At 40.0% G+C, this 24,555-nt stretch overlaps 1 pseudogene; it reads right to left on the reverse strand.

Annotated features, from left to right (window-relative positions):
- LOC136281855 (uncharacterized) overlaps positions 1–24,555 on the reverse strand; it is a 418,311-nt pseudogene that overhangs the window by 315,501 nt on the left and 78,255 nt on the right.

Genomic DNA, 24,555 nt, shown 5'->3' on the forward strand with positions numbered 1-24,555 from the left:
GTACCACCCAAAATCTTAGGAAAAGAGGGCAAAAAGAGAGATCACCTATGGGAAGACCTGGGGCTCCCGATCAGGAGGGAGCAGCCTCAATTCGCCTGAAAACAGGTCGTCTGGTGGTCACCATATGTGATGAACCAGCAGGAGCTACTCTACCCCGATCCAGAACTTACAAGAGTGAATTAAAATTGAAACAACAACAGACACCGATTGACACAATGAAAAGGGAGCCTTTAATGCCGAGAAACACACGGCATAAATACTGGAAACTGATCAAAAAACATTGGGAAAACGCCTTAATCCTGTCAATACATTCATTGTTTTTGAGGTGCCTCAACTCCTTGATTATAAAGGCGAGGCCTCTTAGACTGAGGACCTGGCTGTGGACGCGAGGAACAGAACCTCTGATAATGCCCATATAGGCCACACTGAAAACACTGGACTTGTGATCTATCCCTGCCTCTCCCCCTTGGCATGAAACGATTTGCACCAACTCCAGGCACTCGCAACGCTTTATCTACGGCAGCAATCCGCTTGAGTACCACTTCATCCTCCTTATCTCCTAAGAGGGCTTCAAGATAGCGCTTAAATTGCATGTCTGAGGCCCACATTTTATTTTGCATTGCTGTTAGCACTGCAGAATAAAATCCAGCTTTCGCGTGTTTTGTTTCCTTGGCCACAATCTTCAGATTCACTAGGTAATCAATTGCCTGGTCCTTCTGGAACAACGGAGAACGTATTAGGTGCTGTAAATCCTCCAACACTGATTCAACAGATTTCTTTTGGGAATCTTCCAACTTCTTAAGTCTCTCTAAGACACGAGCAAGATCACCCTCCTCCTATATAACAGAATTCAAAAGGCAAGATAAAAAAAATCACTGATCCATTCATTTCCTTTCTTTTCATTACTCAATCTCATAACTGATCAAGCACAGTATAATACAGGCCGAAAAAGAACAACACCGATTAGATTACAAGTTATGAAATATTACATTACATTAAGTTAGATTAAATTAAATAAACATTAAATTAAATTATCAAAACCTCAAACTTCCAGCAATAACGATGAACGCTCCTAGCCTCACAGGCCAAAAAATGTTTTAAAAACACACACAACGGCAGAGCAGTCTTTCGTTTTTTTTGTTTTTTTTTTTACATACCGTACAACTAAAAGCTACTACACGTAAGCTTGCACAAGCAAATGAACGGCGACTGATGCTCAGGCATCACACTCCAACGAAGCAAAGCACGGCAACAGAACTTTCTACATCAGCAAGCAATTTCTTAAACGAGGGGCTACAAAGTAAAATTTAAGCCACAAAAACAAAAAAGGCTAAAGGAGAAAAAATTTATTCTTGCGCGCCAGCATCACACTACCACAACCGAAGGTGAACATAAAGCATTTCATTCCAAAAAGCAAAATACCGAAACTATTTTCGACCCCAGAAGCACAAACAAAAAATTTTTAAATGACAGTGCAGATAAAGAAACTTTCACGGCCTCGCAAGCAAAGAAAAAACTTTGATCCCCGCAGACAAAGAAAACTTTAACAGCCCCGCAGACAAAGCAACTTTCGCGGCTACGAAGACAAAGAAAATTTCTCGGCCTCCTAAGCAAAGGAAACTTTCAAGGCCCCGCAGGCAAGTAAATCCAAACGGCCTCTCAGGCAAAAGAAAAAAAAAAAACTTCCTACACGGCCCCACAGGGGACGAAATCTTTAACGGCCTCGCAGGCAAAGGAAAACTTTCTGTACAGCCCCGCAGGCAAAGAAACTTTCACGGCCACGCAGACAAAGAAAACTTTCACGGCCCCGCAGGCAAAGAAAACTTCACAACCCCGCAGGCAAAGAAAACTTTCACAGCCCCGCAGGCAAAGAAAACTCTCACGGCCTCGCAGGCAAAGAAAAAACTTTCACAGCCCCGCAGCCAAAGAAAACTTTCACGGCCTCGCAGGCAAGTAACTTTAACGGCCCCGCAGGCAAAGAAAAAACTTTCACGGCCCCGCAGCCAAAGAAAACTTTCACGGCCTCGCAGGCAAGTAACTTTAACGGCCCCGCAGGCAAAGAAAAAACTTTCACGGCCCCGCAGGCCTGACACAATTTCACATCTACAGAAAGTAAACCAAATCTATACTCTACCGATAAAAATTAGCCACTGAAATATAATCAACCACATGGTATCCGAAACAGAAAAAGATGCATACCTCTTGATTCTGAGCTTGTTGTGCCAAAGGTTGGTCCTGAGCTTGCTGCGCCACGGCAGGTTCGCCTTGAGCAGGTTGAGGATTTTGAACAACTTGAGCTATCGCTTTACCGGCAACGGCTTGGGGAACTTGTTCCGCCATGTCGGATTGATCCGTCGAAAAAAGTTATAGAACACTTCAAGCAGTACACAGCCCAAGGCCTCAAGTGAAGTGACAAGGAGTGATACAAAACAATCTATTATATCCAAAATCCCTAGGGACTAATTACCAATGCTAATTGAGTTAGCATAATGAAGCGTGAAACGATCTACCATTTTTCACGGAATTTGAAGAGCATGGACGCATGGACACAACTACGCATGAGCGGAATATAATTTGCAGCGAAATCACAGTTTGACGTCAATGCGAAAGTTCAGACCATTATTTGTGGGCAGTTATGTGTAGGTCACGAGGTAGGCTCTGTGCCGATGAAAAGGAAGGAAAAATTAACGAGTGATAATTGTAGTTAACAATTCTGTTGCTTTCAGCCAATTTGTTCACTTACAGCCTTATGTAGGGGAACATTTCTAATCTTGGTTTTGTTTTTTTAAGTTCTTCTAAATCAGATGCCAGAAAAATTTTCTCTACTACTCATTCAGAGGGAAAAGAGGTAAGGAGAAGCTGATTTAAGATATAAATTTATCACATAAACTGCGGTGTTATACAGGGATTTCCGGCCCTGAGAAAAGCCGTAACAACACACGTGAAAAAATATCGTATTTTTTCACGTGTGTTGATATAGCCAATCAGCTGCTGACACATCACTCGCCTTTGGCGCCACTTGGTCAGGTTGATGAATGAATGGCAAAGCCTTCACGATTCTCAATACAAGTTGTTTGTCGGAGCTTTCTCGAATTATAGCGACTAAAACACTAAAAAATCTGTATTTCTGACAGACAGTGAGGTTCAAACTTTCCTAGAAGGGGAAGAAAACCACTATACTAAAATAAAAACCAAAAATTATGTATTCAGTGGCTTTGGTGTTAGCATTTCTTTCGGTTGAGAATGAAATTCGACAACCGAAAGATTTGCCACTGGCCGATTGTGGTCGTTACCTGAAAGACTTCTTCTGTCGGTAACGATAAAGTCAATAAATGAGAATTTTGTAAATTGAAAAATTACGACCATTGTTGTTTTTGTAATCATGATTCAATGCATTTTTCCATCTTAGGAGTTAGCACCAACGCACTCTACAATTGTTAGTCGGGGATTGTCGATTCATTTATTATCATTCATAAAGGAAGTCGGCTTTTCCGCACAGTAAAGGGCTATTTTGTTTATATGATAAACAAAATAGTACATGGTTGCTTGTAGATATGGAATTTCTCTTCTCGTGTTCAACTCGATATCTCATGAGTGAGCGCAGCTCACCCGTGAGATATCGAGTTAGACACTCGAAGAGAAATTCCATATCTACGCGCGTCTATATATTTGTCTTAGAATGAACGATGACAACGATGGGAAAACATTTCCCAAAATTAATTTAGTTGCGTCTGCTTGTACATTTTAGTTAACCGACTTTCCATTCACCTACATTAGTTTTAATCAGGGAGGAGGTAGCGTAAGAGTTATTTCCTCTCTTTCTTTGGACTTGAGGGTCAATAGGTGGAGATTGTGTCTACAACCGGGTCCAGGAAGCGACATTGTTTTCATTTGCCGAGCCGAATAACTGGTTATTCCAAAACAACACGTTGTATTCAATGTTTTTTCTTTCCACTTCTCCACTTAAGTGTGGAAATTGGTACTTTTGAACTAAGCACTTTTCCACATTCTCCATCTACCGAGATTTTAAACGACGGTTTTGGGATCCTTAACAAAAGGTGTGTATAACTCTATGATACACCTCTACGAGCGATGAGGTTTCAGCAATCTCCGTGGGCTGATAGTGAAGACAATGTCTTCAGAAATGGCAGTTTTAGATGCAATCAACACTTGCCATAGGGCTACCTTCTTATCTATATATTTCCTTTGTTTCTAGCAAACGAGCAACAGTTAAGATGATGGTTCTCAGTTGACGAAATACAGAGAATCAGACACTAAGAACAGCGACAGTCGAAGAGCTTCAGATCGAAAAAGATACTATTCCGCACTCAGAGCAGATAAATATTTTCAAGAGTAGGACGCCAGATTTCAGCATAAACTTGGAGAGACTCCCCTATGAACTGGTTGAGTCGTTGGCTCAAGGCCTGCCGGAACTAATTACTTCTCCTAGTTTTAGGGATATCTTCGTTTAAATTAAATCTACCATATGATCAGACTGTAATTTCTTTGTTGCCTTTTTCAGCAAACTAATAGCGAAGGAGCTAGCGGTGGTGCCCATGTGAAGAGAGGCACAAACGAAGAGCCTCAGACGGAGAAAACGCAAGATTATTTATTCAAATCAATAGGAATAATTTTAGAGTACTACAATAGATGCGACAGACAAACAAATACTCCGAAAATTAACAGTCTTTGCTAATTTTCGAGAAATTTGCCCGCCATTTTGAAAATCAGCGATGTATGACGTGACGTAAAAATAGCAGTGATCACTGAACTTGCGTTTGCACCAGCGACTCCCCTACCCCCTGTCCTTCACGGGCGTCCTAGGCTCAAGGATAAAGTGGAAGGAGCGTTTCACTTTCTTTTACAACTTTTACTTGAATTTTTTATACTCTTCAGCAAAACACTGAGAAACGAATTTGCATGGGTGTCTATAAGGGCAAGTACAGAAAAAAGGACGAGGTCAAGAGGAACAATCAAAGAAGTTCGGAAACATCAAAGGTACCATTTGAGTTTCATTGTTTCAGGAGATTTATAGTATGACCGTAAATCCATAGAGGGGTGGGTAACTCTAGACAACCGTGCACCAACAACGAGTGGTGGCTTTGAGGCATAAATTAAACCACACACACAGTCGCCAAATGTTAGGGAAAGATTTATATTTAGGATTAGAGTTAGGTAGAAAATTTGGTTACCTGGCACGAAGAATAATTTCCTAGACAGAGAGACGACTTGTGTTCAGAGAGGTGCCAAAGATGCAAAGATGCTTTTTTTTCTCCAAATCTTTCTGTCTCAACAAAACTCTGCTATAAAATAAGCCGTCAGGTAAACAATGTATTTTCCTTCCGATTCACTCGTAGGGAAAATCTGACGATATGGCTGGTATGGTCACGTCTGATTCTGACAATAACACGGCATCTCGAAATGATTATGTTGCTGGCATACATCAGGCTTCTGATTCAGACTCAAACGACAAGAGCTCATCTTCTGCCTCTAGCAGGGTGTGTAAAAATAATACACTTCAGGTACACTCCTTTCAAGCGGAACAAACCGGCGGTACTGGGAACAAAAACGATACTATCACATTCCAGAGAATTGAAAACAAATACACTGGTGAACTTATTTTACCATTTCAAGTTTTCCACACTGCTCTGAAAGCAAGAAATGACCATATTGTAAACGAAATACTTTGTTGTTGAGTTGAATCGATTATACTTCAGCTAAACATCCTGCGACTAAGAAGGTTTTCCGAGAAAAATGATAAATTGAATAACTTTTGATGTTATTTATTTACACATTCGCAGAATGAGGAATGCTGGAACGACGACAGAAGGATTCCACTGTTCGAGAAAGGAAGGCCAGAAAGATACACTGTTGACCACGCTATACAGATCATCACCAAATATAGTCACACGTACGCTAAATCCAGCCGTCAACCTTTGAAGATCAGAGAGAACGCTTCCTTTCTGATCAATGTGAATGGTTCGAAAATTGGGAAGACCTAAAAGCGGACATGAATGGAGTCTACGATGGCGTCCTCCGTTGCGCAGTTTTTTTGGACCATTGAAATGGATAACGGCTCCTAGACACTGCTACAAAAGAAGAAAGCTCCTCTAACGTCCAGGAACACTTATCATTTGATCCAAAACTCTGGGAGGAATAAAGCTGCACCATCCTATGTGCGATCAATGTTTTTACTGAAGGACGTGAAAGGCAACCTAGTTGATGACGTTTGTAGTTTGCAATACCACGTCAGCAACGAAGAAGGACGAGTTGATTCTGTAGAGGTGCAGAGGCGCGGTAATTCAAGATTCACAAATCCTAGGTCATTCTACCCTGTAAAGAAAAGTATGCTCACAGCAATGAAAGATAGCATAAAGAAGAAAGGAGCCCAAGGAGTTTACAGTGATCTAAGGAAAAAGGCAGATGGTGTTTTTGGGCCTTCTTCCGTGTCTGACCTACCGCGTGGAAAGCAGCAGATATACAACGCTGAGTCGAGGTCAAGCAGTTCTGTTGTAAATGATGACGTTGAAGACCTTTAAAAGTATTCTCGAGACAAGGAAGATCTCATCCTTCACCACTCAGACTTCCCTGAAGATCGGTGGGTGCTTGGTACATACAGTATGTGCTCTGCCCTGGTAAAATTCACCTCATTAGACGTAATTTCCCATCCTTTCAGTGTTGATCCAACATTCCAAATGGGACAATTTGAGGTTACTCCAGTTGTTTTCAAGATTCTTTTGTTGAAGTCATAAAGGGCGGACGAAAACCCTGTTTTTTTAGGCCCTACGACGATTCACCATTAGAAGACCTATGATGCCTATAGAACTCTTGCCGCGACATGTGCATCCAAATGCAAGGGGCTGTCAATGGCGAAAGGGTTCATCACTGATGGGAAAGAAAACCTTCAACAGGCCTTTGAAGACGAGCTAAAGAACAGCAGGAGCTTACGCTGCTTTAAGCTTTTCGAAAACAATTGCAAGGAAAAGCTCAGGGAAATCGGTGTTCGCCATAAAAAGGAACAGCGTTTCTTCTTGCATCAAGTTTTTGGAATTCCAGGAAAGCAGCAAAGTATACTGGATACTGTTTATCAGGATGATTTATGTGACTGTTTGGAGTCATCAAAGAGTAAGATTGAAGATAGGGAGAGGGAGGTGTTGAAGACACCAGATGAGACGTATAGTCCTAAGAACGTTCAGAAATGATGGCGAGCCACATGATGGAGAAAGTTCGAAAGAAGACGGGAATGGTGGTTGGTGATGATGAATGACTAACTATTCAAAGTCCATGAACAACGTCATGAAATCTGCAATAGAAAATTTCTACAAAAAAAACACTTGTGTCTCGCAGCTGAACAAGATTCAGTTTACGCAAAACGAGTTTGAGGTTGTTCATGCGCGCCAAATGGAAGAGATGCACTCTACCATCGCAGTCATTGACGAGTACGTCCTTGCAGATCATGCCAGATATCTACAAGTGCCAGCTGACATGTGGTTCGAATGGACACCCGAGATGAGGAAAGATTACGTCCCCGGCATTCGGAAGCATCCGGTAAATGACATCTTCAAACAGAAAGATGTGCCCTGGCCGTTGTTTGAATCTTCACACGTGCCGACGAAACAACAGAATTTCGGTCGTTAGATACAGATATCGTTGAAGAACTGGTCATTAATCACGGTTATTCCGAAGAAAATGCAGACTTGAAAAAGGAAGTCCTGTATCTCCTAAACCACCCTACAGCCATTCAGGGAAAGGCAAGTCTAGAAAGCGGCGGTGCTGTCCAATTTGAAGTTGCAAGCGCCAGCTCAAAGAACGGAACCGTACAGGTTTGTGTGTTCAGCGATCATGCGACTTGTGTGTGTGGAAGGTACGAGCACGACAGCATTTGCAAACATTCCTTAGCCGTAGCAGCATTGATTTATATTCTCTGTGTCCATCTGAATTTTATCAGAAAGAAATCAATAGAAGGCTATAGCAAGACAGCGCTTTCAGAAAACTGGAACTAGGCACGAAAGATGGCGGTTACGCCGAAAATGTGCTCGTAGTATCTTTTCAGTTTCGCAGCCCCAGCGGTGGTTAAAATATTATCCATTTGAAATGCCTGACGAACCATACAATGAAGAAAAAGGGAGCTGCAGAAAAAGACAGGAAACGAGCAAGGGGGGGTAGCTCTCAAACGGATGAAGAAGACGCGTCCGATGCAAAAAGTAGTTCAAAACAACAAACTCGAGGCTCTCCGTTATTGAAGAGAAACCCAACACGCTATTGGCTACACTTCCCGAGTTGGAAACTTATAAAAAGAGGGTTACTCTTCTTGAAGAAGAAAACAAAGCCCTACAGACGAGCTTGGAGAATTCGCAAGCAAAGATAGAACCTAAAAGCCATTGTTGATGATGTCAATTTCAAGCAAAAAGCAGCCAACACCTCCAGTGAATGCATCGAGCGCGAACTCAAAGAGCTACATCGCCGACATGTTAAACTGGAATGTCACAATCGTAGAGGAAATATGAAATTCTTTGGAATAAAGGAACTTGAAAACGAAACAAACAGTGTCACTGAACTCGCCCTAAGAGAATTCATGCGTACGAAGCTAAAGATCCTTCCATTCGACGAAGAAAACATTCATTTTGACAGAGTTCACAGAATTACGCCGCGCCGTTCACAATCAAATGGCCGAAGTCTTCAACCACGACCGATTATAGTTAGGCTGACGGAATTTCAAGATAAATTTTTTATCAAATCCATCATCAAAATCTCCAAAGAGGTACCGGATTTGGGATATCCGACGATTTTCCTAAAGAGGTCGACGAGGTAAGAAAGATGTTATATCCGATACTAAAGGCGGTTAGGCGCGAGAATAAGGCATACTTTAACGTCGAAAAGCTGATCATCGACGGTGCTCTGTGCCGTGACGAAGAAACATCACAATTTTCTTTCTATGGGCGTTTATTGGACAATTAAGCTAAAATTATAGCTAAACCGTAGTTTAGTTTATTTTCTTTTTTGTTATACGGAATCATCCACTCTCTATATCCAGTCAAAATGCCGCAAAAAGCTTCAGGCAAGTCTGTAATAGTTATGTGTTTCTGTATGTATTCCCGCATGTGTTCTCGATTTAGCTTTCTCTTCTATTATGTTGATCAATTTTGTTTTGATGTTAACGAGGTAATAAAAATCAAGCCTTGTCGTAAATATCAACCGCACTGTGAGCATATTTCTAGGACAACTATTTTCGTTATTTCTTGGATACCCCGTCTATCTTTTGATTAGAAACTAAATGTATAAACTGATTAGAGGGCTAAACAGTTCCAGAAAGCGAAGACAAGTTTTTCGTTGGTTGCATCAGCAGCAATCGGATATAATTTTCTTGCAAGAAACTTATTCCTCGCCAGAATCTGTCAAAAGATGCGAAACAGAATGGGGAAGCTAAATCGTGTCCAGCCACGGCTCCTCTCATAGTAGAGGAGTTATGATTTTATTTAAACCACGTCTTGACGTTGACTTCGAAAAAATTACTGCAAATAAATTTGGCAGATGTATTTTAGCCGAGACTATTACTGATGGTACCAAAATAGTTTTGGTAAAAATTTACGCACCGAATGATGCAACCCAACAAGTTGTTTTCCTCAGGGACGTTTCAAAAGAATTTCTAATCCCTTACGCCAATGACAACCTAGTGTTGGGAGGTGATTTTAACTGCACAATTAGCACTTTAGACAAAAAAGGTGGCAGACTGATTGACAGCAAAAAAGCTTCTCTCAACGAGCTTCAATCGTTAATCAAAACACACAATTTACTTGATTCCTGGTGTTTCAAGAATCCAGATAAACCTGGCTTTACATGGGCTAACCTGTCAATGAAAATACAGTGTAGGCTTGACTACTTCTTTATTTCAAAGCAGCTAAAAGATCATGTAAAGGAGTGAAAAATACTTCCAAACATTTATTCAGATCACTCCGCCGTCGATCTCTCCGTGTCTTTTAAGGAAAGTGAGCTCCATCGAGGACCAGAGTTCTGGAAGTTTAACAACTCCTTGTTGTCAGATACTAATTTCGTGGAACTGTTAACATTTAAAATTCCAATGTTTACAAAAAAGAATGAACAAGTCAACGACAAAGGGTTATATTGGGAAAGGATTAAAATGGAATTTCGTGCCTTTACAATAGCTTTTTCAAAGAAGAGAGCTAAACGAAAAGGTGACGAAGAATCAATTCTTTTGTCGGAAATGATGAGATTGCAGACCAAACTCCAGACATCATACCGAGATTCTCCTAAGACCAAACTGGAGAGAATAAAATCCAAGCTTTCTAAAATTGCGATTATCAGAACACGAGGAATAATCGTGCGCAGTAGAACGCGTTGGTACGAGCATGGTGGGAGGAATAGTAGATATTTTATATCTTAGAAAAAAGAAACCAAAAAAAGAAACATATCACGTCCTTAGTTAATAACGATGGTGATAAAATCACAAACTCGAAGGACATCCTGGAGGAGACATATGGACCCCAACTGCCTAACTTTTAGTGAGTTCTTTGAAACAGAAAATGCATTATCAGAAGAAATCGCGAAAACGTGTAAAGGTGTCATGTCTGTTCATGAGTGTGAGCTTGTGTTAATAACTATGGAAAACAACAAAACTCCTGGCACGGATGGGCTAACGCCTGAATTCTACCGCTATTTTTGGAACTTGCTCGGTTCATTTATGGTAAGTAGCTTAAATTACGCCTTTCAAAACGGAACTCTGTCTATCTCTCAACGCCAAGGGATTATTTCCTTAATTCCGAAGAAAAAGAAGAATAACGAATATTTAAAAAATTGGCGACCTGTATCTTTACTGAATGTAGACCATAAAATAGCAACGAAGACCATTGCTCTGCGCTTGGAGAAGATCTTACCGAACTTAACTCATCCCTGCCAATCTGGATATGTTAAAGGAAGGTTCATTGGAGAAAGTATCAGGTTAACAGCAGACACAATACATTTCACTAAAGAGAAGAACATTCCAGTGGTAGCCGTGTTTTTAGATTTCGAGAAAGCTTCTGATTCGATTGAGTGGAATTTTATTCATAAATACCTCGAAACATTTAATTTCGGTCTTGACCTCCGAAATGGATAAAAGGGTTCTAGACAGATATTTGTAGTTGCGTTTTGAATAACGGATACGCCTCAAAACATTTTCATCTAGAATTCGGGGTGCGTCAAGGTTGCCCACTTTCCGGCACACTATTCGTTATTGCTATTGAGTTACTTGCGCAAAGCATTAAACGCTCAAAAGAAATAAAAGGTATTACGATAGATGAACATAATGAGGTTACACTTTCGCAATATGCAGATGACACAACTGTACTTATTTCTGATGTCCACTAAGCGTCAAAATTTTTTGATTTATTATTGCTTTTCGATCTGAAATGCTATGGCTTGGCTCTATGCACCACATAAAAGATACCATACTTGATCTCCAAATGAGTGGCGAACCATTTTACGCGCTTGGGGTGCATTTTACATATGATCTAGAAGTGTCTGAAAAGAAAAATTTTTTTTAACAAATTAGGATCTTTAAAGGACACATTAAATACGTGGTCCCAAAGAGACCCCTCCATAATTTAAACATTAGTACTTTTAAAAATGATCTTTATCTGCAGCGTCATGAACACCCCTAAAGACTTCAGTAAAGAAGTTCGACTTTATTTGGAATCACAAACCCGCCAAAATAAAAAAGACTACCCTTATCAAGAAAAAAACAGCTGGTGGCTTGGACATGAAGGATTTTTCTCTCTTCGACAAAGCACTTAAGTTAAATTGGGTGAAACGGTTATGCTCTAACTCGTATGCTCCATGGCAGTACATACCAAAATCGCTCCTAGCCGATGTTGGCGGTACACAACTGTTCAAATAAATTATGATTATAATCTCCTTGACCTAGACAACCATCTTAAAACCTCATTTTTTACTTTAAGGCCACACCTTAAAGTAAAAAATGAGGTTCTCTCACAGCCAATCTGGAATAACCGATTTTTAACTGTGAATAGGATAATGGTATTCTTTCCTCTTTGGTATCAAGCAGGAATAGAACAAATCTCGGACCTTTTTGACTCCTGTTAGGGCCATTTCCTTCCATTTAATTCTTTTTGCAATAAATTCAATGTAAAATGTAACTTTTTATAATATTATAGCATTCTTTCTTCTATTCTCCAAAATTGGAAGAAAGTATTGCAAGAAGGTTCCAAAGTTACGCCTCCAACCTCAATCTGTTCACTGTCATGCAAGACAATATACAGCATGCTGCTTAACCTTGAAGATCTACCTCTACCAAATTCTGAGAAAAAACTTTTAGCGTCTGGCGTCGAGAAAAGTGACTTGACTAAAATCTACCTCCTACCATTCAAAGCCACGAGAGAAATGAAATCGACGATGTTCCAATACAAAATCGAATCTTACCAACGAATAGCTTGTTACACAAAATGAAAAAAGTTGCCTCGCCCTTCTGTCCCTTTTGTCCTTCTGAGTGTCAGACCCTGTGGCATTTGTTTATAAACTGCATGCACGCAAGTTGTTTTTGAAATAGATTCCAGGAGTGGTACTCAATCTCTAGTAATACGAAACTGCTGCTGTCAGAACTAGAGGTTATGTTCGGAATTATTCGCTGTCACACCTACTGTTTAGCCCTCAACCATTTCATTATTTTGGGTAAATATTTCTTATATGTTAACGCTTTAAATACCATAACGGACGAATTCGATGATTTTGCCTCACTTGTGCGCGAAAAAATTAATCTGGAACAATATGTTGCCGTCACTTGTAATAAGGAGAAGGAATTCAGGAACAAATGGAAATTTTTTCTGTCTTTAATTGTATTGTGTCCTTTTTCTTCTCAACTTTTGTATTTTGATTTGTTTCTTTTCGCTATCTATTTATTTAATAATCTATTAAATTCTAGAAAATTAATACCCTATGTAATATAGTTAACAAACAAAATTCTTATTAGTGACTCAAAAATTAGCATGCAAACAATAACGTAAATAGATTAACTGTAATTCAATTTGACTAGTGTAATTGTATTGTAATACATGTATTGTAAGTAGTGCAAGTTAATGTAGTGTAAGCATCGTGTAAGAAGTAAATATAGTGTAAGTACACGTGTAAGTATAATATGTATAAAAAAAAAATTAAAAAAAAAAAGACGGCGCTTGCCGAATACGAGGTTAGGAAGGAGATAGCAGGGAAAAAGGGTGACAAAAACAAATATCCGTATCGACCAGCGAGAGGTAAGGAAACATCCCCTACAGGCACAATCACCCGCTAGGAAGAGGAGCAAGCAAACACAAACCCAATTTACACCAAGATTTTCCACAACGAGAATCCATTTATCTTGATGTTCCTCACAGACGGAGCAAAGAGCTGCAAGTCATGCCATTTGGACTTTTGTCACTGAAAGAAGGTAATCCCCTTTGATCTTATATTTTCACACAAGGAACGGTGGATGTTTCCCGTCAATGGTGATTGGTCTACGATTGATACTACCTTGCGACGAAGAAGTGTCTAACCAACAGATTTCCTTTTTTTCGGTTGTCTACGTGGAAATTCCTAATGATGTTAAAGATAGCCTTCAAGATTCACAGAAGAAGCATCTCACAAGCGAGTTTGGGCTGACATTCGAATAAAACGTGAGACAACGTTCCTATTTGTGAACAGACGTTTTCAGTACTTGTGCCTCAATTTCCCTACAACAGTTCTGAATTTAGTGTTGTAAAATCATGAGCGAAGGCGGCCTAGTGGACCCATCAGAATTTAAAGTAATTACATGCAAACGGCACCAAACGCAGAAAAATTAGCGCGCGTAACTAGCGTTTTGGTCTTGCTTCTAATTGGATGAGAAAATGGCTCAAGTTTTTTCAACCAATTATACATACGCAGATTACTTTCGAGAGCATGTAAACTTCGTATTAATATTTAAATTGAATTATGTGGACATGACTGCTTGCAAGTTTAGCTTTAGAATTAACTATCGCTATTTGAGTTTTGTTTAACTGCACCACATGTAGCAACCCCATGCAGTGAATTCCTCATAGGTTAAACTTGTTATCACGAAAGTTAAACGTAAGAGTTGTTCCTTGTTTTTAGTTTTCCCGATTTTTCTTGCTATTATACTGGACTAGTTCATGTTCGTGCCGGCCGGCCGGCCCGGGGCGGTAACCGTAAGGTGACATATACTTATGGAATTTGAGTTATTTTATTAACTTCCAACTTAACCTTGAGCCGGTAATGATGGAGCACAAACGTGTGAAATGGCTTGATCGCGATTATAAGTGGATGGAACAAATGGATTTTCACATATCAAGCAACAAATCGGTGAAAGGATTGTTTGTCAAAATGTACACTCAGAATCAGTGTACTACAGAAAATAAACTGACCAAGGTAACATCACAGTACGTTCTACAAACCTTTTCTATTCCATAAAGGTACATCAAAGTTATCCTGGCACAAGTCTATGTTTACCGCTACATTATATTCGTTGTTGCGACAATAATTTTTGAGCAATAAACTCTGTCGCTTAAGGTTGTTTCAAATCTGAAAATTAATGTCTCAATTCGAAAGAAATATTTAGGCAGGCTCTTCCAATACAGAACTGGCACATTGCAATGGTTAACTTCTTTTCCCGCTGCTGTTGGTAAATAAAACTGTTAAATGACAGCTGCCAAGTGCGACATTATGGTTGTATATCACTACTACCAGTCAATAACGCTTTAAAGATGAATTACCGTAAAAGCTCTATTAAGCCCCCAGGGGAGCTTATTTAATTTCAGGCCTTAAAAGAGAGGGGGCTCATTTCAAATCTTAAAACACCGTTTCCGTCTTAAAATGGTTTTGTGCAAACTCAAACAACTGCGGTAAAACTTTAAATGGAACGAATTATTTAATATGGAGCAGCCAACATTATTATGTATTTTAATGTATATTTGTTTCAAAACAAATCAACTAGGTCGCATGAAGTGGATTTTGTATTAGGGAAAAAAAAATGGTCTAATTACAAAATCTCATGTCGCCAAACGGGGTGGGGGGGGGGGGGTTAATAGAAGGGGGGGCCTTATTACAAAAAAACGACTTCCAAAGGGGGAGCTTATCAGAGAGGGGGGGACTTAATAGCGAGGTGGGGTTTAATAGAGATTTTACGGTAAAACAACAACCAGATTAGAATTTTTTAAAGTCAACCTTTGGGCCTGTGTAATGCAAGAGCCCTTGAACTGAAACTAGTTGTTTCGTATTCGTTTATTAGTTTGAGGCAGTAATTTCTACAAAATGGACACCGGCAATTTAGAGAGGGTCTTCGTTTTGTAGTTTGAGGCAGGTGAAAATACAAAACGAAGACTCCATCGATTTCAATGTTTTAGCGTCAAATAAAGCGTTTTAGCGGGGATCTTCATTTTGTAGTTTGATTTGGGCAAAACTAAAACACGGAGACCCCATCGATTTCAATGTTTTAGCGTCAAATAAAGCATTTTTGCGAAGTCTTCGTTTTGTAGTTTGAGGCGGGTAAAACTTCAAAACGAAGACCTAGTCGATTTCATTGTTTTGGCGTCGAAAAAAGCGTTTCAGCACATTTCATTTAATTGATTTTCAAGTCTTCGGTCTTCAGTTTAGAGACACCCCTTAATACGAGAATGCGTTCCACGCTTCATAGGGTCACCAAACTTAAGACTGGATGCAAAACCACGCTTTCGTTGGGACAACCACTTGTAACGAACGCGTAACATTTTACCGATACTTACTTCGCTTCACTTTATTTGTGAATTTACGACTGAAGAAGAATAAAAAAAAGTCATGATTAACGAAAGTTCTGTATTTCACTGTTCACCGTGCAAAGAAAGTCGTGTCCGATAGCCCGGGGCTAGTGGATTTTGCGATCGGGCTAGTGAATTGTGTGCTTAACTTGCCCGAAGAGCAAGTGGACGTTTTTCAGAGAATTAAAATTACAGAAGTACTGCAAGACAAAAATTTCAAATTCCTAATAAATTTATTCGGACCGAAAGTAGCTCCGACGAAGTGAAATCTGCTTAAACAAGGCCAAGTATCGCATTACATGTCGGACGAGACATATTGAGATCCCGTGCATAAAATAAATAAGCAGATATTGAAGAAAACTTTGGAGGTAAATGTTGCCGTGACTAATTCTTACTAATTCAGAGAAAGCTGTTTGGCTTAATTTTTCTTCATAATCATTTGTGAGGAACGTAAACAAAAGGTTTTGATCCTGAAATTCTGTGAGAGATTTATTGGTCTATTTATTGGTCACGTGCGTTTCAATATGGTAAATTCTAAACACCGACAACGTAAGTGTTTCTTGATTGAAATATATAGTGCACATCGTATTGTTTTCACTCTCACGAAAATCTTTCAGATGAAAAGCTGCCTTAAATGAAACGAACATTTTTGTTCTTTTGAAACGTAAAACCCTTTGTTACATGTAACAAGGTGAACCACAAATTTGCTTAATTTTTATCTGCATAGTTCGTTCACTGATGCGTGGCTCGGCACTTGTACTAAAAATTGACTTTGAAAATCGACTCTCAACCAAACTTTCTTCAGAAAAATGATCTTCTGAATGCACTTCTTTTGAATGAGAAGCAAACTGATGAAAGCTATCAAATTTTTATCCCCTTTAATAATATAAATATCTCTCCTGTCAGCTGCTAAGAAATACTCGGCGGGAAATTTTTTTGGCGGCAAATTGGAGAAGGAAGCGCTTTCACTGGCAGCTTTTCGCGTTGTCGACGTTGTCGTTTAGTGGTCCATTGCGAACTCTGGTTTCAAGGTTTCAACGCCGTTTTTTTTTCTCAAAAAAAAAAATGTGTTTCTTTATTTAAAATGTCTACTATGCACGTTGATCATTCACGTGTTTCGGTGGACTTAGAAAAAATTCTACAGTGTGGCAGCGCCGAGAGCAAAAAAGCTCTTTTTTTTCTGCTTGCGGAAACATTTTTCCGGGCTAGTAGGCATGAAGAGTGTCTAATTGTCGCGTTTCGCGGGTCGCGTGTAAATTGTAGCGGGTCGCGGATTCAGAAAATTGTCGCAGGGTCCAAAAAATGGAACTTTCATCGTAAAAATTGAACCTTTTTTATTTTGACCTGATAACAAGTAATATGCTAATAACAAATTTCAAATTGTAATTGCTTAAATTTTGTAACTGTTCATTTTTTCATTGCGAAAGAATATTTTTGTTTGCAAAAGGAAATGAACAAAAAATTCAAACACATCGATCTCAAGATTTATTTATCAGTCAACTGAATTGCAAATTGGCAAGCCACTATCTTTGATAGCTGCTATTGTAATGTCTGTAAATGAACTGTCAGCTCTGATTTTATCCGGTGATTTTAAATTGGTCCAATGTGGTATCTTGTTTATGCATTGTTGCTTCGGACAAAAATAAAACATTGCTTCTGGAACGAAATTCTGTTTATAAAGGACATAAAAGTCCTTTAACGGTGACGGTAACTTCGTCTTCAATTTGTATTTTTCTACAAGCCCGGCATCTTAGTGCTTTTCCTCTATTTTTTTTTTGTTTTTTTTTTCTTCTTCTTTTCTAGAGTCCAGACTTGTTGGGTTTTACTTCGAGGGTCATTTGAAAGGTTCTGTATTATTTCTCTTCTTGTCTTTGTAGTGGCCTTTTTATATTCAAGGTTCTGCGGTATAAAGAGTAAAATGTATTTGGGTGCATCTTTAGGGCAAATGGGGCTGGATTATTTTTGGAAAGGAAAATTTGAGGGGAAAAGTGAAACATTTATTGTGTGAATTGCCAGGCCGTGACAGTCACGTAAGTCATGCTCATAGTTGACTATTAGTTATGTTTGATCAAGGCTGAATTGCGCAAACAGTCTGGTAATGCAAGTTCAATTTTTATCGCGTTGTTTGCTTCGAAGAAGAAAAGAGAAAGAGAGAGGACCGCTTACCTTTCAGAGCTATCACCTGTAGGTATCAGTAGACCGCTATAGCATGCAGCAAGATTCTGGAAAGATAATTATAACTATTTCCAGACAGACGGCGCAAACCTAATGTGGTTTTTGTAGGAAAATTATCTCCGGCTTTGTCGTTTCTTTCAGCCAAAACAGAGATGCTTGGCTCGGGTGATCAATATAAAATAAGCCTGAACGATACCACGAAAAGTAGACAACAGTTTAAAACGACAAACGGAAAAAGTTCTAACGATACAGAGCTTTTAAACTCCCCTAATTTTGACATTGACACGTACCAATGAAATCTGGCACAGATTGAAGTTTGTGCAATCAAGGCAGTCTCCACAGGTAGCCTGTGTAGCAAAAGTACGTAAGGAGGGTAGGGAGAAAGGGGCGATGCAAAATAATTTTAAATATTTAAAGGACTGGATAAAAGAATGGGATTTTTAAACCTCAGCAGGATAAAACTAGTGCGTTCACATCTACACATTATTTGGAATAGCTCGTTTTCTAAATCTTGTTTTTTCTGGACCCGCAACATTTCGCAGCCGTTTTAGTCTCCTTCCAACCAACGGCTGCTTTGATCCGAACCGCATACCTACCAATCAGTAAATCAATAATGACAAAAGTGTTAGCGTGAAAATCGCGGGGGTTTCCAGTGAATGCGGTACAAGATGCCGTTGTGGTTTCCATTCACATTTCCGTTTGCGTAGCTTGATTGATTGTATGGTACAACCTAGGCATAGGGTAAAATATTGACTGGACTATTTTTGGAGCATTTTTTTGCGACCATTTTGAATGGGGGAGCACACCATTAGTACTGAGGGAGCGGTGGGATGAAGTCTATCAGTAGTGAGAGTGTTATTACCTAGGGAGGGGCGAGAGACGGACTATTACTACGCAGGGAGGGGTGGGAGGTGGTTGTAATAGTTAACACTTCTGGTTAATGGGGTTTCCTGGAAAAACAGGATCACCGGATCACCGGATCACCGGATCACCGGATCACCGGATCACCGGATCACCGGATCACCGGATCACCGGATCACCGGATCACCGGATCACCGGATCACCGGATCACCGCATCGAGGATCAAGGATCGAGGATCAAGGATCGAGGATCAAGGATCGAGGATCAAGGATCGAGGATCAAGGATCGAGGATCGAGGATCGAGGATCGAGGATCGAGGATCGAGGATCGAGGATCGAGGATCGAGGATCGAGGATCGAGGATCGAGGATCGAGGATCGAGGATCGAGGATCGAGGATCGAGGATCGAGGATCGAGGATCGAGGATCGAGGATCGAGGATCGAGGATCGAGGATCGAGGATCGAGGATCAAGGATCAAGGATCAAGGATCAAGGATCAAGGATCAAGGATCAAGGATCAAGGATCAAGGATCAAGGATCAAGGATCAGTTCAAAATGAATAAAATAAATTAAATAAATTAATAGGCATGATTGATTTCTCATTTATGTGACTCAGTCAAGATCTCTCTCTGTTGACAGACAGGCGTTGTTTTTTAGCCCTTTCCCCATCCACCGACTTTCACGCTACCCCCAATTACGCTTGATCGCAAGTTAGATAAGAAACTGTCTATTCTCAATTCCAGTGTAGTTCTCGGGGATTGTAATTGATAGTCGAAGCGAACGTCTGTAATTTTATTCTTTTACCAGAGAAATGAAAAGATAACTTGTTTTTTGTCATTCAAACAAATCTTTCTTCTGCACAGAGACATGTGTAGACACGGCCAATGGACGACAAAATCGCCATTATTTTCCAATTCGTTGCATTTTCACCCAAGCATTTGTCGATCTATCATATAATTCCCAGGTTTTCTCCTTGACATTGAGCTGGATATTTCATCTGCTCGCGAAAAAGTGGTTAAAAAAGTCACGTTCACGAGTTCACAGACACCAAACAGACAACCCGCTGCGAGTCGTTCGCATGTCTTAGTGAAAATCTGTGACGTCATTTGTTCGCAGCGCTGAGGTTCGAAACAATTTCTGTGGCTATTATCTTTCTAACCCGAGCACTGTGTTTACTGAAAATACTGTGAATATGGATTTGTCGTCATCTCCTGCTAGCGACAGCGAAAATACTTGTAGATTTTTTAGCACTTCTGCTTTTGCGCACCATGCTTAACCGTTGGTGCGGTTCTCCTGTTAAAGCTATCGAAAATCAGAGAATTGGCAAACGTCAAGGTCCTTTATTCTGTCGGAAGTGATCAAAAGTGTGGGACTAAATTTTCTGCCTGCTGTGCTTTCTGGTGACAAAAAAAAAGTAAACACAATTCTTCCTCGTTAGTCGTCAGGTACTTTCTTTTAAAAAAATCACGTAAGAATAAGAACTGATTCAGTTCTCCAGTGTGTTTTCTTGAGATGTTCGACTTGTTGCCTCCATGTATACTCCAGGGGACTCACAACAACAACTCAGTGGAGCGATACAATTTTATCACTTTCCGAGTCATGTCTCTTGTCAAATTCCGTCGTAAAAACGACTGAAACGTTTTCTTCTAAGCAAGTGATTCTTCAGATGCATTCTGCTTTTCCTTTAAGGATACGAGGTCCGTAAAAATTTTGAAGAGATGAAGTTAAAGCAGCTGAAAATTTGTTGTTCACTCCGGCAGTCGTCAAAAACGGCTTCGTGTTTTGAAAGTGCACCGGAAGTCAGAGACGCAATCTCATACCGACACTCGGGATAATTCAGAAATTTCATGTGAATATAGCATTTGCACAAGTAAACCCTCTCTGTAGCTGTGAGTCTTCAATAGCAGTCCTAACAGTCGGTAGGCGAGAATTGACACCTCCACAAAGTGGTGTGGCTTTTTCAGTATTTAGTTTTCTCTCTTATTTTCGCTTTAACATACGGGAGATCTTGACTGAGTCACGTAGATGAGCAATCAATCACGCCTATTATTTAATTTATTTGATTCATTTAGAACTGATCCTTGATCCTTGGTCCTTGGTCCTTGGTCCTTGGTCCTTGGTCCTTGGTCCTTGGTCCTTGGTCCTTGGTCCTTGGTCCTTGGTCCTTGGTCCTTGGTCCTTGGTCCTTGGTCCTTGGTCCTTGGTCCTTGGTCCTTGGTCCTTGGTCCTTGGTCCTTGGTCCTTGGTCCTTGATCCTTGACCTGTTTTTCCAGGAAACCGGTTGATGGAGCTTTTGCTCAATCGAACAAACTATTTTAATTGGATTTTCCACTGAATTTTGTAAGTCTAAATTTTAGCACTAGGCCGCGGCGTTTTTTCACTTTTTTGTCATGCGGAAGCGAAACTGCTACGTAAACACTGGACTTTAATTGTAATTGAAAATATTGCGTTTACGACCTCCACTGTTGAGTTATGCGTGCGCCTTTTGAGTCAACTTGTGCACCATCAGTTGCTTCACGTTTCCCTTTGTGTATTCAGTATGTAATTACTAAATTTATCTATCTTTCTTTTGTTATTGATCTTATCAAACGAGATCACGGAATTTCCTGTCCTTAGCCCTTAACTTCGCAGCATATAGAATTCACAAGCGCTATCGCAAATTTTTAACTTTATACTTTTACTATATAAAATCATTAGCGAACGATTTCGGAGAGGAATCCGTGTTCTCGAATCGACCAAAAACACTGCTGTACTTGCAAAATGGGAAAGCACAAATATCGATTTCGTCTTTTTCGCAAACAAAGGAGTTAATCACCCACACCGGAAATAGCGACCAGGAATTCCTCGCGACTCCTGTACGTTTGTTTTCCAATTTGCCCGGGCCGCTGCCGATCACTTCTTGCGTAAAAACCGACGAGACCTGCGAAGTGGAACTATGGTGGCTACTGTTGCTTGCCGATATTTTCCGCCGGCAAAAAGTCCAAAGCTCCATTAACCAGAAGTGTTAACTATTACAATCACCTCCCACCCCTCCCTGCGTAGTAATAGTCTGTCTCTCGCCCCTCCCTAGGTAATAACACTCTGCCTGCCACCCCTCACCCAGTACTGATAGACTTCCTCAGTACTAATGGTGTGTTCCCCCCTTCAAAATGGTCTAAAAAAGTGGTCTAAAAAATGGTCCAAAAAATAGTCCAGTCCATATTTTACCCTATGCCAGATAGATAAGTTTAGTAATTACCTTCCTTCTCTCGCCCCTCCCTGAGTAATGACACTCTGCCTTCCACTCCTCCCTCAGTACTAGTAGACTGCATCTCACCCTTCCCTGAGTACTAATGGTGTGCTTCCCCCCTATAAAATGGTCCCAAAAAAATGGTCCAAAAAATAGTCCAAAAAGTGGTCCAAAAAATGGTCCAAAAAATGGTCCAAAAAGTGGTCCAAAAAATGGTCCAAAAGATGGTCCAAAAAATGGTCCAATAAATGGTCCAAAAAGTGGTCCAAAAAATGGTCCAAAAGATGGTCCAAAAAATGGTCCAATAAATGGTCCAGTCCATATTTTACCCTGTGCCAAAAAAATGGTCCAAAAAAATGTCCAAAAAAATGGTCCAAAAAATGGTCCAAAAAATGGTCCAATAAATGGTCCAGTCCATATTTTACCCTGTGCCATACAACCTATATATTTAGAAAAAGTGTGCTAGTGTTATTTTATGCCAGCTATGAACGTCAAAATAAAAATAATAATAATAATGAAACAGGAAAAAAAATCGTGAAAAATAAAACCCGAAAAACTTAGCGCAGTTATAAACTGAACTGAAAAATTGTTTTTATTTTTAGAAGCCCGCTGACGGCAGGTTAGCAAAAAGCATACAAAACTTAACAAACGATTTTGGAGAAAATTACGTGATGTTCATCGAGAAATCGACGGGCAAGCTGTAAAACTGACTTTCTTTGCACCCTAACTGTTTGACCATTTTGAAACATTACTGTTAGCACAATTGTTTCCGGTTAATCTATCTGCTGTTTCCGGTCACCCCAGCTCCCACGCACAAATAAACTTTCAGAAATGGTCGTCGGTTAATAAACATTCAAAGCTTGTCTCAAGCTCTTATTTTTTCACTCGAAGGGCGGCCGATGTAGTTTCTGAGGCTTGCTTTACTATGATAACCGGAGATCGCCATGATGAGCGAGCCGCGATGGACTTCGGCATGATCATATTCGCTCAGACACCGTCATGATTAGTATGAATTTTAACAGTTATGCCAGTTTGGTTATATTTTTCATCATTTCTGTTTTGTTCTGTTTTGTTCTGTTTTGTTTTTGAACACTGAACTTTATATACTATACGAGTATTAGCTGTGTTTGATTTTATTACCGTAGGTAAGCTTGCAATCTAACTAAGCCTAAAAATCTTTAAAACTCGGAATGTCTTTTTTGTTTTTCCTTTGAGGATTTTCGTATCTGCTCACGTTTTAATAACGTAAATCACGGCGCCTGGTATGCGTACAAACGTTTGTTTGGTTATTCTGTTGCTTCTTGCCGGCTTGCTTGTTCCGAAATTTCACTTTCAATTATCGGAAAAAAGCTAAAAAGAAGTTCCGGAAAAGGTCGAACATAGTACAATTTGGCAGATAGCGTGACAGCTTTAGCTCAGCTCTATGCTCTATACTCTCATAGAGCACGCTCTTTCAGTCAATGACAGCGCGCGTTATATCCGAACTTTATTATAATTCATAATAACAAAGAGCCAGTTTCTCCAGACATGACCTAGATAATTTACTTGAATTACGAAATGTGTGTTTTCATTTTGGCTTATGCTGGTTTATTCCGAACTGAGGAGGTTCTTCATAATAAATAAGGAGACATAAGTTTTCACAGTGACCACGTAACTATTAATGTTTACAAAAGGAAGACATATCAGCTTAGGAAAGGGAGCCAAGTCGTAATTTCAGAGAGATCTACTATTCCTACCCGTTCTGTAAAAATTTTTAGGCGTGACGTTATTTAAGAGAGGTTGAAAAGTATTGCCGCGGACGGTGATTAACATATGAAATTTGAAACTTTCATCCAAAATCCGTCACGAAAGCTTTGAGAAAACTCTCACAACATTTTACATTGTTTAACCTAACATCATGAGACCGAGAAAATCGAAAAAATTAACGTGATAAAGAGGTTTAAACTCGGTGGCCTCGTGGCACAGTTCCAGGATGTCCGCCACCGCGCATGCACAAAAACTTAAATGTTCCGTATGGGTAACCAAGCGACGGCTGGGCGTCGACAAGCCGCAACAAAAAATCCTGTCAAGGCAGGCCACTAGGTCTTCAGGGGCATTGTACAAGTTCAAATTAGGTCATGGACCAGTATCTGTTCACAAGCCGCTAAATTATTCATTCAGATATTTCTCCTTTTGATACACATTCCTTAAGAGCTGGTGGTGCTTCAGCTGCAGCTAATGCTGGTGTTCCAGACGGACTTTTTCAGAGACATGGACGTTGGAAATCTATATCCACCGATGGCTACGTCGGCGAAAGTTTGATTTCACGTTTGCCAGTGTCAAAAAAGTTAGGTTTTAATTTTCTACTTTTAACTTCACATTTTCTTTTCTTTTTCTCCATCAGGATGTGTATACTAGAAGATTGACTGAATCATCCTAAATAAATTTTTTACATTGAATGTCTCGTCACAGTGTAGTCACAATTCGAAAAGTGCGGGAACCGGAAACATTCCTACATAAGTGGGCTGCAACTGAG

Source organism: Pocillopora verrucosa, chromosome 6 (assembly GCF_036669915.1).
Source record: "Pocillopora verrucosa isolate sample1 chromosome 6, ASM3666991v2, whole genome shotgun sequence".
NCBI classification, from domain to species: Eukaryota; Metazoa; Cnidaria; class Anthozoa; order Scleractinia; family Pocilloporidae; genus Pocillopora; species Pocillopora verrucosa.